We start from the raw sequence: 14,264 nt of genomic DNA, 5'->3' as shown, positions 1-14,264 counted from the left end.
AAATGTATACAAATACAATTGTGTCAGTGCTTGGCTTTTTTTTTTTTCTTTTTTTTAAAGTTTGATACTCTGCATTAAGGTCTTACTAGTTACAATGAGCAAAAAGTACATGTAAAACAGGATGTAACCTGGAATTAGTCAATGTTTTCTTGGTATGTAAGGAATGAGCATAATAGCTTTTGTTGTTGTTGTTGTTTTCTTTTCTTTTCTTTTTTTCTTGAACTTCACACAGTCTGTGAGTTGTTTCTGGGGCAGTGCAAGCCTCTGGGGTTAGCATCCCGCTATCAGTGACTGCATATTATGTCTGTTCTTTTGCGACTGGGTTATCTCACTCAGAATGATATTCTCTAGATGCAACCATTTTCTTAAGAATTTGGTTAAGTCATTGTTTCTGATGGCTGAGTAGTACTCCATTGTGTAAATGTACCACAATTTTTGTATCCATTCATCTTCTGAAGGACATCTGGGTTCTTTCCAGCTTCTGGCTATTATAAATAGAGCTGCTATGAACATTGTGGTGCATATATCTTTGTTATATATTGGAGTGTCTCTGGGTTATATACCCAGAAGTGAAATAGCTGGATCTTCAGGTAGTACTATATCCAATTTTCTGAGGAATCGCCAGACTGATTTCCAGAGTGGTTGTATCAGTATACAACCCCACCAACAGTGGAGAAGTGTTCCTCTTGCTCCACAACTTTGCCAGCATCTGCTGTCATCTGAGTTTTGGATCTTGGACAATTTGACTGGTGTGAGGTGGAATCTCAGGGTTGTTTTGATTTGCATTTCCCTGATGGCTAAGGATGTCGAGCATTTCCTTAGATGTTTCTCAGCCATTCCATATTCCTCAATTGAGAACGTTTTGTTTAGCTCTGTACCCCATTTTTTAATAGGGTTGTTTGATTCTCTGATGTCTAGCTTTTTGAGTTATTGGTATACCTTGGATATTAGGCCTCTATCTGATGTGGAGTTGGTAAAGATCTTTTCCCATTCTGTTGGCTGCCGTTTTGTTTTCTTGACAATGTCTTTAGCCTTACAGAAACTTTGCAATCTCATTAAGTCCCATTTGTTAATCTTTGACCTTAGAGCTTGAGCCATTGGTGTTTTGTTCAGAAAATGTTCTCCTGTGCCTATGTGTTCTAAGGTTTTCCCTACTTTCTCATCTAATAGTTTCAGTGTATCTGGTTTAATGTGGAGATCTTTGATCCATTTATACTTGAGCTTTGTACAAGGAGAGAAGAAAGAGAAAATATGTTTTCAATAAATAAAAATAGATGGAAAAAACTCTTAGTTTGAACTGAACCACCAAGATACATGTATATTCAACCATGCGCACAATATGGCTATTTTTAGCAGTTGTGATGTTTATGTTGATTTCAATTTGATGGGATTAGCGTCATCTCAAGTAAAAACTTCTTGGTGAATCTTTGAGGAGGTTTAAAAAGAGATTTTAAAAAGTTGAGAAATTGATCCTGGATATGGGCTGCTATTCTAATCCAATTGAAAAGAAAACAGACAGCAAAAATCTCTATGATAAAAATTGATGATCAAGGTAACTCATAAAGGAAAGAGATTATTTGAGTTTATGGGTGCAGAGATTGAAAGCTCATGGTAGAAGGGCAGAGTCAGCAGGTAGAAGTCAGTAAACAGGGGTAGCAGCTGAATGTGGGTAAAAAGAACTGAAATTGGGAATCAGGTAAATATGGCATTAGTTGTTAAGATATCGCTACCACCCTTTTTGTGACAGACTTCTTTGAGCAGGATTATACCTCCCAAACCTAAACAAATGGTGCCACAAACTGGGACCCAAACATCTGTCCCCATATAGGGGACCAGGCATTTTTTTTCTAACCATCACATGAGCATTCATCTATGTCTATATTGCAGCCACAGTGTAACCGGATGTCCCATGCCATTGTACCTAGTGTCACATGCAATGTGACCATTTAATGCCATCTCACCTGCCCCAGTGTGATAGATTATGCCAGAAAACAATAAACATCAAAACTCTCCCTTCCTTAATTTGCTTTTTTGTATTTTTATATTTTGTAACCAGAATATAAAAATTAACCAATTCAGGTACCTAGAAATACTGTTAATATTTTAGAGCAAAGCTCATCTAACTTCTTATATTATAATGATAATACACAAATGGATAACCAAGTCTATATAAATTCAACCAATTTCCTAGTCAATGAGTCTCAAGTATAGTCTTTATGGAAGTTCTCCATATGAATCTAAATGTGAATCCAGGACTTCAATTGTTACCAAAGAGTCCTTCAATTGTTACCAAACACTTCTCCACTGTTGGTGGGGTTGTAAACTAATACAACCACTCTGGAAATCAGTCTGGCGATTCCTCAGAAAACTGGACATAGTCCTACCTGAAGACCCAGATATTCCACTTCTAGGCATTTAACCCAGAGACGCTCCAACATACAACAAAGACACGTGCACTACAGTGTTCATAGCAGCCCTACTTATAATAGTCAGAAGCTGGAAAGAACCCAGATGTCCTTCAGTAGATGAATAGATACAAAAAATGTGGTACATTTACACAATGGAGTACTACTCAGCCATCAGAAACAATGACTTTATGAACTTCTTAAGAAAATGGATGCATCTCTAGAGAATATCATCCTGAGTGAGGTAACCCAGTCACAAAGTTATGCTCAATCCTTATACACCAAGAAAACTTTGACTAATTCCAGTTACATCCTGTTTTACATGTACTTTTTGCTCATTGTAACTAGTAAGACCTTAATGCACACTATCAAACCTTTGGGGAAAAAAAAGCCAAGCACTGACAAAAATGTATTCATATACATTTATGCAAAAATGCTTAAAATTTGTTCTTTTATCTTTTTAAAAATAAAGTTGTTCAAAAGAAAAAAGAAAAAAAAAGAAAATGGATGCATCTAGAGAATATCATCCTGAGTGAGATAACCCAGTCACAAAAGAACAGACATAATATGTAGTCATTGATAATTGGATACTAACCCCAGAAAGCTCTGAACACCCCAGAAACAACTCACAGACTATATGAAGTTCAAGAAAAATAAAGGCCAAAAAGAAAGAAAGAAAGAAAGAAAGAAAGAAAGAAAGAAAGAAAGAAAGAAAGAAAGAAAGAAAGAAAGAAAGAAAGAAACCATTATGCTTAATCTTTACGCACCAAGAAAACTTTGACTATTTCCAGGTTACATCTTGTTTTACATGTACTTTATGCTTATTGTAACTAGTAAGATTTTAAGGCATACTATCAAATCCTTAAAAAAATCAAGTACTGACAAAAATGTATTCATATACTTTTATGCAAAAATGCTTTTAAAATCTGTACATTTATCTTTTTAAAAAAATGAAGTTGTTCAATTAAAAAAAGAGAGAGAAAGACAGGGCATCATGTGGAGGGATGAGGTTGCCATCCCACAGTCAAAACCTCTGACCCAATATTGTCCCTCTCTAAAAGAACTGCAGGGACAAAGATGGAGAGGAAACTGAGGGAAATGAGTTCCAGTGACAGCCTAAATTGGGATTCAAGGAAAGGCTCCAAGACCTGACGTTATTAGTAATGCTATGGTGTGCTTACATGGTCTGCTCACAGACAGGAGCCTACCTAGCATTGCAGCCCTCTAAGAGGCAATACAAACATCTGAAAGAGCCAGATGTACATCCTTACACCCATTCAGTGAACAGAAGCCGGGGACCCCTGTGGTTGAAATTGAGAAAGGCTAGAAGTTGAGGATGAATGTGACCCCACAGAAAGACCAACTATCTCAACTAACATGAAACCTGAGATCTCTCTGAAAATGAGCCACTAACCAGGCAGCAAACACTAGGTGATATAAGGCCCCAACACATAAATAGCAGACGACTGCCTGGTCTGGCCTCAGTGATAGAAGAAGCGTCTAACCTTTGAGAGACTTTAGGCCCCGGTTAGTTGGGAGGTCTTGTGGGTTGGGAGAAAGTAGGAACATCCTCTTGGAGACTTGGGAAGAGGAAAGGGATGAGAAACCGTCAAAGGGTGGACCAAGGGGATATTGACTGGGCTGTAAAAAAAGACAATAGCAGAGTACATAAGTCATTTTATTATAATTTAATAACTTTTTAGTCCATACTTTCTCTATATTTACTGTCTTACTCCATAGATTCATTTTCCTTTCCAACTCTGGTGCTTGACCATTTCTAACCGCATCTGTTAAGTAAGTATAGTGGTGGGGTATGATGTTCAGTTCCAAATGAAATTATGTCCAAAACTTTTATGTCTGTGTACTCTAAATTTTAAAAATTTACATCCTTCATCAAAATCTTTAAAAATTAAAATTTTGCTTCATATATTATTTCACTGATAAATTATTTATCAAATAAAAAGAAAAGTGTATTTTATAGAAGAATATATTTATGTAGAATTGAGACATTGTTTCAAAGTGAATGTTTTTCCATAGACGGTGTTTAAAGACAGCTTCATGGTTGCAACACAAATTTAATTGTGTTAGATTTTATTGCTGACACCTAGACTACCTAAATGAGAAATGTATTTATATTTCAGGAAAGAGACAGCCCACTGAGTGCAAAAGTAACAAAAAGGGCTGAACTTTGGAAACATTCAAAACACAGTGTCAGAAAACACAGGACTTATGGACAACCAAAATCAATCTTTTCAAGTAAAAACACAGTGCTCTGAAAGAACTGTGTGCTTTATGACCATAATTGCAGGTTCGAGCAGAATGCACTTTCAGTCTTGGAAGTCATTTACTAGAGCATGTATCGGTTGAAAAGAAAACCCCATGAGAGTTCTGATTATCATAACTGTTCTTTCTCGAAGTGAAGGGGCCAGCGTTTTCTTTTCACTGCATGCGAAATTACAGTAATTGCTGTCTGACCTTTCAGATATGGACTGTTAAACATTGCACTGCTAGGTCTTTTCAACAAATCAATTATTTTAATTATGTCTATCTAACAAGATGACAAGAAATATCTAGGACACAAACAAGAAAATATTTAAATAAAAAGAAAAAAAAGACTATTTTTTCCTGTGTGATTACTTATAATCATGAAATATGGGCTTTTAACATTATGGTTCACCCAATTCCTATTTCCAAATTATTATATTTCCCTTAGCAAAGATTATTTATGTAATGAATAAAATTTTAGAATAATGAATAAATTGTTTTAGAAAACCATTATTTTGGAAGATAAGGAAGCATTATAATGAGACATTTTTATACAAGTTCCTTGAAATTAAGATTCATTATTCAGAGATCATGCTAGGGAAATAAATATCATATTGAGTTCGATTTTATCTTTCAGTGGCAAAAACAATGAACAGAATATTTTTCTACTAGATCAGATTCCTAGTCAAAGGGAAAACTTGCTGAATATGAAAAAAATGATACTTAGCTAACCCAGCTGCATAAACTATGTTTTGTTTTAGATGCCATCTCTCTATGTAGCAAGAAGTCCTCACTGTCTTGTAATCCATTATCTAGAGCAGTCTTATCTCAGACTCAGGATGAAACTCACCTGTGCCTGCCTCCAGATTGCTTCAATTAAAGCTGTGTTCCATCATCCCCCACCTTTCCTCACGTTTACCAGTGCTGAAGATACCCAGGCATACTGCATATTTTCTAGGGAAGAAAATTCTATGAAGTTCCAAGATAATTTCCCAAGATGATTACATTTGTATAAATATATGCATATTCTGATATGGGACGTGGCTTTGTGTTATTTAAGTGATATTTGTTATGTTATATAATCACTCACATGCTAGTGAACATTTAATTTCTCATAATTGTACCATTTCTAGGTTACTGTGAAGAACTAAAGAGGATCGCCTTCATCTCACACTCAATTCATTTGGTAGATATTACAGAGAAGATCATTTTTCTTCGTGTCTTCCTTAAGAATCATGAGGAGCAGTGTAATTGTCAATACGTTCTGTTGCATTGGGACCGAGTTCCACAGTAAAGAACACATTGGTTCAATTGCCTCAGGAAATGGAGAGAGCTATTGGACTTGTTGGGATTCTCTGTAATTGCTAGTGGTGTTTTCAGCTGTCTTTCTGTTTGGATCCTGGTTAAAACCATTACCACCCAACGGCTTCATCTCACTGTGTGTCCCTGACCCATAAATTACTTCAGCTTCTCAACTGAGACACAGCAGGCAGCTCTTGTCAGACCTCTTTCAATCAGACGAATCTCAGTAACTGACAGAGTTATTGGAATCCAAAGTATTCACATGTTTCTTGTAGACAGAGGATCTGACAGTCTCCATTCTGGACTTCCTTTTTAGATTTCTATTACAGTAAAGTATTTAAAACACAATGTTCCAAAAAATTCCTATGTAGTGATAATGTCTGCTTATGACTCATAATCCAGTCTACGTGGATTAAAATTACCCACTAAATGGTCTTTACCATTTTATGTATGTATGTTTGTATATGTATTCCATATTTCAACAAATAAATATGTGCTAACTATGGGAGAACTGGGGTACAAAAGGGATACTTGGCAGAGGAAGTGTGTTATTGTCTGAGTATGCAGTGCTTTAAATGGCATGATTGAACACATTGAATGTGTGTTGAATGTGAAAATAAAATTACAATAAAATTGTAAATATAATTTTATATGGTCAAAAAACGTGGACTCTCAAAGGCAGTCAAAGTTTTTAAAAACATATAGCCATAAGCTCACTCATGAGCAAACTCTGTGGACCCTGAACATCAGCATAGCTGTTACACTGAAGGCAGAAGGCTTAAGATTCAAGGTTGTTCACCATGGTTGTTGAATATGAAAGATACAAAAATAAAATTTGGCCAAGCTTCCGAAGGAGAGAAGTGGACAGAGGATGGACAACTGCAAGAGGCACTATAGTAACCCGTCTATGGCTGTCCATATCTCCCTACTGAGCATCAGCTAGGGAGACTGAGCATCAGCTAGGGAGACTGAGCATCAGCTAGGGAGACTGAGCATCAGCTAGGGAGACTGAGCATCAGCTAGGGAGACTGAGCATCAGCTAGGGAGACTGAGCATCAGCTAGGGAGACTGAGCATCAGCTAGGGAGACTGAGCATCAGCTAGGGAGACTGAGCATCAGCTAGGGAGACTGAGCATCAGCTAGGGAGACTGAGCATCAGCTAGGGAGACTGACTCTTCTTCCGCTCACATCTAAGTTTTATAATTTTATTTTCTTCAATTGTTATTGAAGTTTTCTTCTACGATTTTGTTGAACGTATTTACCATTCCTCTTAGCTAAAGAAAGAATTCTCAACTGAGGAATATCAAATGACTGAGAAGCACCTAAAGAAACATTCAACATTCCTAGTCATCAGGGAAATGCAAATAAAAACAACCCTGAGATTCCACCTCACACCAGTCTGAATGGCTAAGATCAAAAACTCAGGTGACAGCAGATGCTGGAGAGGATGTGAAAAAAGAAAAACACTCCTCTATTGCTGGTGGAATTGCAAGATGGCACAACCACTCTGGAAATCAGTCTGGCTGTTCCTCAGAAAACAGGACATAGTACTACCTGAGGACCCAGGTATACTACTCCTGGCCACATACCCAGAAGATTTTCCTACATATAACAAGGACACATGCTCCACTATGTTCATAGAAGCCTTGTTTATAATAGCCAGAAGCTGGAAAGAACCCAGATGTCCTTCAACAGAGAAATGGATACAGAAAATGTGGTACATTTAGACAATGGAGTACTACTCAGCTGTTAAAAACAATAACTTCATGAAATTCTTAGGCAAATGGATAAAACTGGAAAATATCATCCTAAATGAGATAACCGAATCTCCCTCTCTCTCTCTCTCTCTCTCTCTCTCTCTCTCTCTCTCTCTCTCTCTCTCTTCTTGTGTGTGTGTGTGTGTGTGTGTGTGTGTGTGTGTGTGTGTGTGTGTGTATGAGAGAGAGAGAAAGAGAGAAAGAGAGAGAGAGAAGAAATATACACATATGGTATCCCTCAGGCAGTGAAACATTCTGGCCAGTTTGTGTTTCTCTGTATGTTCCCTTGGAAGTCAAGGTATAAAAAGTGTGAGGGCTCTCAATAAAATTTCCATTGCCTGAATCTTGCTATGGCTTCCTCCAACCAGCCTGGCTTAATTCCTCAAGACCATATTGAGTGACCTTGGCCTTGTAAGTAAGCATGAGTGATTGCAAGAGGACAATCCACAGGAAAGTTTTGTCCTTCTACTGTGGGGGTCTCAGGGATCAAACTGAGATGCTAAGGCTTGGCAACAAACACCTTCGTCTGCCTGGATATCCACATGGATCTTAACCTCAACACGGGGTCTGCAGCACTTGACTTAATACAGTGCTATTGTATAGGGTGCTGAAGAAGTCAATACAAATTCCCAAGACTGTCCCGAGCTTCACAGTGTTCAACCTCTAATGGTATCTGAGGTGGCTCAGTGGGACAGGTGACTGCAGCCAAGCCTGGTGACCTAAGCTCAGTCCCTAGAAGCCACATGGGAGAAGGAGAAATGACTCCCATAAACTGTTCTCTTGACCTCCACACAAAAAAGCATAGCATAACTCCCCCAAACAAATGCACTTATTAATAAATTACAATGCATTAAACACTATACAACCAATATGAGATTAAGTTGTAAGTATTGCCAGCATGGGAAATTATGCATGTGAATTAATATGTTATTCTACAGTGTATACATATTCCCAAGTATGCTTTAACTTATCAGTATATTCAAATGTCAGTTCAGTGTTATACAAACAGCCTTCATCTCCTGGTCTACCACTTGATCTCAAGATTATATAAATACTTGAGATTAAATGGGGCAGAAGAGGTGGCTCTTGAGAAAGAAGACTTACTGTTCTTGCAGAGGACCTAAGTTCAGGCTCCAGCATCCACTTCAGGCAGTTTATAGCCACTCATAACTCCATTCTGGGGCATCCAATGTCCTCTTCTGCCCTCCAAGGTCACCTGTGCACACATGGTACACACAGACACATAAGTAAAAGCCAATCATTTCAAAGGTGACCAGCTCCTTCATGATCCTGCAGCTGTGACTTTCTTACCATGAACTGGACATTGGAATTGGGCTGAAATAAACCCCTTTCACTACAAAAAAAATGTAAGGAGATATATGTACTTCTAGCTCTAACTGAAAGGAGGGTGGGCTACCGAAATCACTGCAGACTAAGTATGCGGAAACCTGGGGAAAACTACAAGAGCTGGAACAATGATAAGGCACTTAGTTTTTCATGAAATTGCAACAAACCCTTACAGACATGTTTCTAAACAGGACTAGCTCAACAACACGGGTGTGGGGTGGGTAACAGTGGGCGGGGATGGCTCTGCTCCTGGGAGCACTTGTTTTTCCAGAGAATGCAAGCCAATGTGTAGTGTTCAGACGGGGCATGTCACAATCTCTAATAATTCCACCTCCAAGGTATCCAGCATCCCTTTCTGGCCTTCTAAGGCAATACACTTGTATATAATACACACACGCGCACACACACACACAGAGAGAGAGAGAGAGAGAAAGAGAGAAGAAGAAGAAGAAGAAGAAGAAGAAGAAGAAGAAGAAGAAGAAGAAGAAGAAGAAGAAGAAGAAGAAGAAGAAGAAGAAGAGACAGAGAGAGGGGGGAGAGAGAGAAGAAGAAGAACAGGAACCTATGTTAACGGTTCTGAGACCAAAACGACTGCTTATCCTGAAGATCTTGGAGAGAGGTGATCACACCTTTAACGCTGGCACCTGGGAGTCAGAGGAAGGAGGATCTCTGAGGTCTCAGGCCAGTCTGTCTGCTCTACAGAGTTCCAGAGCCACATAGTGAGGCTGGAGAGACGACGGCTCAGCATGTTACTTTTCTAGATTCCGTTCCCATGCACCTCCATGGGTCCACTCAAAAGATTATGGAGAGTTTAAATTCTTGAGGGCTATATTTTGGCTCCTTAAAATTATTAAGAGTCCTATAATTCTTAGTCAACAATGGGCTTCCATCAAACCCAGAATATCTGAGAATGTAGTACACACCCTCAGAAATCTCCAGCATTGACTTCCCATGTGACAAAACACTTCCCCTCTTTGTTCCTTGTGTGTGTGTGTGTGTGTGTGTGTGTGAGAGAGAGAGAGAGAGAGAGAGAGAGAGAGAGAGAGAGAGAGAGGGAGGGAGGGAGGGAGGGAGGGAGGGAGGGAGGGAGGGAGGGAGGAGGAGGAGGGAGGGAGGGAGGGAGAGAGAGGGGGGGGATTTTCAAGGTGGAGTTTCTCTGTGTAGCCCTGGCTGTTCTGAAACTCACTCTGCAGACGAGGCTGGCCTCAAACTCAGATATCTGAGTTCTGTTTCCTGAGTGCTGGGATTAAAGGCCTCCCCCACCACTCATGTAACTATTATCACAGTGGGACATACAGGGGGCTTTGGGGGTCCCAGCCATGGCCAATCAATAAACTATGCCTGTATTCCTTTTTGAGGGGAGCGAGAGTTGTGGTTTTTGTGCCCACGTGCCCTGTATTATTTATACTTCGATTGCTCTCAAGGCATCACTTCTGTTCCGGGAGCTGGGTCCCTGTTTCTGTCCATAAGTAGGACAGCGGCTACAGGGTCCAGACACACGCTATGGAATAGTACTGGTCAGTTGGGGTTACAGCGGGCCTCTCACCCTTTTGTTTACGGCATATCAGGAAAAGGCGAAACCTACAGTAGCTGAAGGGAAATCTTTTCAAGATGATGTGACTTTTCTGTTTGGGACAAAAGCTAAGGAAAGGATGAGCTTTTCTCTCATCCTAGGAACACATGGTCCCACCAGGTTTTGAATATGCTCATGGGAAATGCATCTTTAGAAAAAGTAGTAAAGGAAAAAGAAAAGAAGGGGCTGGTGAGATGGTTCTGCTGAAAAGGCGCTTGCTTACAAGCCTTATGACTTGTGCTATCTCTCTCAGACTCAGATTACTTCCCCATGGGCCCCACCCCGACAAATACGTGTAAATTTGAAACATCAAAAAGAACAAAACCAACCCAAAGAGCATATTAACTCAGTGAGAGGCCCTATGTAGTCCTTTCCATTTTACCCCTGAACACAGGTATACATGATGATCCACTTTCACATAATGGTTCAGATGCGGGCTCCGCTCTCCGCTCCCACCCTCGGCGCTGCGCTCTCCAGTTCTGCCTGCGCTGCGCTGGGCGTCCGCCTCTGAGCACGCGAAGCCACCAAGGAAAGCTCCAAAAGTGGCGGCGCCCGGCAGACTAATGGCTGCCCGCTGCTGATTGGACGGCTCCTCTCTGTGCGATCCCGATTGGCTCCGAGGCCCCTGGTAGTCGGGACTAGCGACACCAAACGCCTTCAGTTTAGTCCTGAAACTGCAGCTCACGCCTGGGTTTCTCAGAGGCACTCCACAGCCACAGCCGGCTCAGATCTGACTGGGCTTGTGCTCCTGGCTGAAGGTAAAGGCATGGTTTGGAGTTGCGGGCTAATCCTAGGCTGTGTAGTGAGAGGTTAATTAACCTGGGCTGCAGGAGACTCTGTCTCCAAAAAGGACACAAGAAAAGCCAGATTTATTAACAGAAAATTGGGTGTGATGGCAGACACAACCTGTCATCCCAGCACTGGGGAGATGGAGGCAGGAGAAGTAGAAGTTCAAGGCCAGTTACTATGAAACCTGAGGTTGGGCCAGCCAGTCTTAAAGCTTTCTTAATCTAAGGCCAGGTGAGAGGACTGTAAGATTCAACGTGAGCCTTCGCTACTGGGAGACACCTCCTGCTCCCGAATGAGTCTCGAGAACGGAGTTCGATGCAAAAGCTTTTTTTTTTTTTTTAAACAACTTTATTTTACAAAACAAAGATAAATGTACAGATTTTAAACATTTTTTGCTTAAAATTATACATTTTTGTCAGTACTTTTTTTCAGATTTTAACATAATTTTTATATAAAACTATATGAATATATTTTTTAGTCAGTACTTGATTTTTTTCAAGATTTGGTTGTATGCCTTGAAAACTTAATAGTTACAATGAGCTAAAGTACATGTAAAACAAAATGTAACATGGAAATAGTTAAAGTTTTCTTGTTTTGTAAATTTTTTTTGTTTTGTTTTGTTTTCTTTATTTCTTGGACTTCATACAGTCTGTGAGTTGTTTCTGGGGGAGTGCAAGCCTCTGGGGTTAGCATCCCACTATCAGTGACTGCATATTATGTCTGTTCTTTTGTGACTGGGTTATCTCACTCAGGATGATATTCTCTAGATGCAGCCATTTTCTTAAGAATTTGGTTAAGTCATTGTTTCTGGTGGCTGAGTAGTATTCCATTGTGTATATGTACCCCAAAAGCTTTTTATACAATTTCTTGAGAGCAGATTATAGCAACAGCAACTAGGCATGTAATGATTGGTGGTTCTGGTGACATTTACATTAATTGGCTGGACAGGAACGGGGCCCAGCGACCTTCCTTATCTCCAGGTGGCTGGATAATTGGCTGGGCAGGAAGAGAGACTCAAGGACCCTTCCTAAGGCCTGGGTGGGAAGTTCCAAATCGGGGTTTCTCATTCCCTCCTTGTTCTTGTGTTCATGTGTAACAGAGGATGAAAGTGTCTGGCATCAATGGGAGGAAAGGCCTTTGGTCCAGGAAAGGCTCATTTTCCCAGTGTAGGGGAATGCCAAGGCGCTGAGGTGGGAGTGGGTGGTTGGGAGTGGGAGCATCTTCATGGAAGCAAGGGGAGGGGAAGGGGGGATGGTAGTAAGGTGAAGGGGATGATATTTGAAATGTAAATACAAAGAATATCCAGTAAATATGATAACTTTAAAAACTGAAAGAAAAGAGAATGTTCAGTATATTTTTGAAAGTCACCTCAGATTGTCTGTGTCTGTCATTCAGTTTACTACCATGTGAGTGACTCTGTAGATATTTCTGAGAACAATTCTCACTAAAGAGGTGGGTAATATTAGCTTACCTTCAGTCGATCACCATCAACCCATTTAATTTCTTCTGCACAAATCAGTTGCTCTGGGTGGTTCAGGTAGAACAGTGGTCAATCTAGAGATGGCTTTTTCCTTTAAGGCTACCTCCTCAGAACCCTTGTCAACCAGGCTGTTAGCTCTGATTCCTTTTCGGTGCCCTGTAGAATTTTATGTTTATCTTTGACAGGTTTTCCTTCTGCTGTTAGCATCCCTTGTTCCTGGAAATCAGCTCCATGCACATGAGCAGTTGTAAATGCATAGCAGACCGTTCCTGCAGATGTTAACAGCCAGTCTTTTCCCCGTGATGAGGGCCTGTGTTAATGTAATTTATCAGTTTGGCCCTTTGAGCTGAAGTGCCTGGAGGAAGAGACTGCATCAAGATTACCTCCATTTCTTAGTCATTGCTGCCCCTGCTCTCCTCTGACCCTCATGAATGAAACTGCTTCTGTCCATAAACCAGGTCTGTTCTTTCTCTTGAGAGTCCCTCAAGTCAGGTCAGCTATTGTGTACGTGATTGCTGGGAATTGAACTCAGGACCTCTGGAAGAGCACTCAATGCTCTTAACCTCTGAGCCATCTCTTTAGCCCTAAAACTGATTCTGCCAACAATGATGGAGCTGTCTGCTGGGCTGGAGTTGGCTTTTGTGGTTCCTTGTCACCTTGTGGCCCTTCCTGTTGGTAAAGAAATGTTAGTAAGGGGAAGGAGGCAAAATTTCTGAAACACTTTATGCTCTACTACTGACACCCTAGGGAGATAAAAGATCTCCCTCAGGTGGCCATCTAACATCAAACACAGGCCACTCCAAGTTGCATTAAGTAGTTCTTAGCCCTAATGCCTTTAAAATGAATCAGAATAAGACTAAGGTGCATATATGTATACTTAATTACAACCTTAAAAAATTTATTCGTATACTTTTATGCAAAAATGCTTAAAATTTGTACATTTATCTTTTTTTAAACTTTATTTTAAAAAACAAAGATAAAAGAAAAAAATTTTTTAACATTTTTGCATAAATGTATACAAATACAATTGTGTCAGTGCTTGGCTTTTTTTTCTTTTTTTTTTAAGGTTTGATACTCTGCATTAAGGTCTTACTAGTTACAATGAGCAAAAAGTACATGTAAAACAGGGTGTAACCCGGAATTAGTCAACGTTTTCTTGGTGTGGAAGGATTGAGCATGACATTTTTTTGTTTTGTTTTGTTTTGTTTTGTTTTTTTCTTGAACTTCACGGGACCTGTGAGTTGTTTCTGGGGCAGTCCGAGCCTCTGGGGTTAGCATCCCACTGTCAGTGACTACATATTATGTCTGTTCTTTTGTGACTGGGTTATCTCACTCAGGATGATATT

This window comes from Micromys minutus, assembly GCF_963924665.1.
Source record: "Micromys minutus genome assembly, chromosome: 12".
Lineage (NCBI taxonomy): Eukaryota > Metazoa > Chordata > Mammalia > Rodentia > Muridae > Micromys > Micromys minutus.
This window is presented reverse-complemented; position numbering follows the sequence as displayed.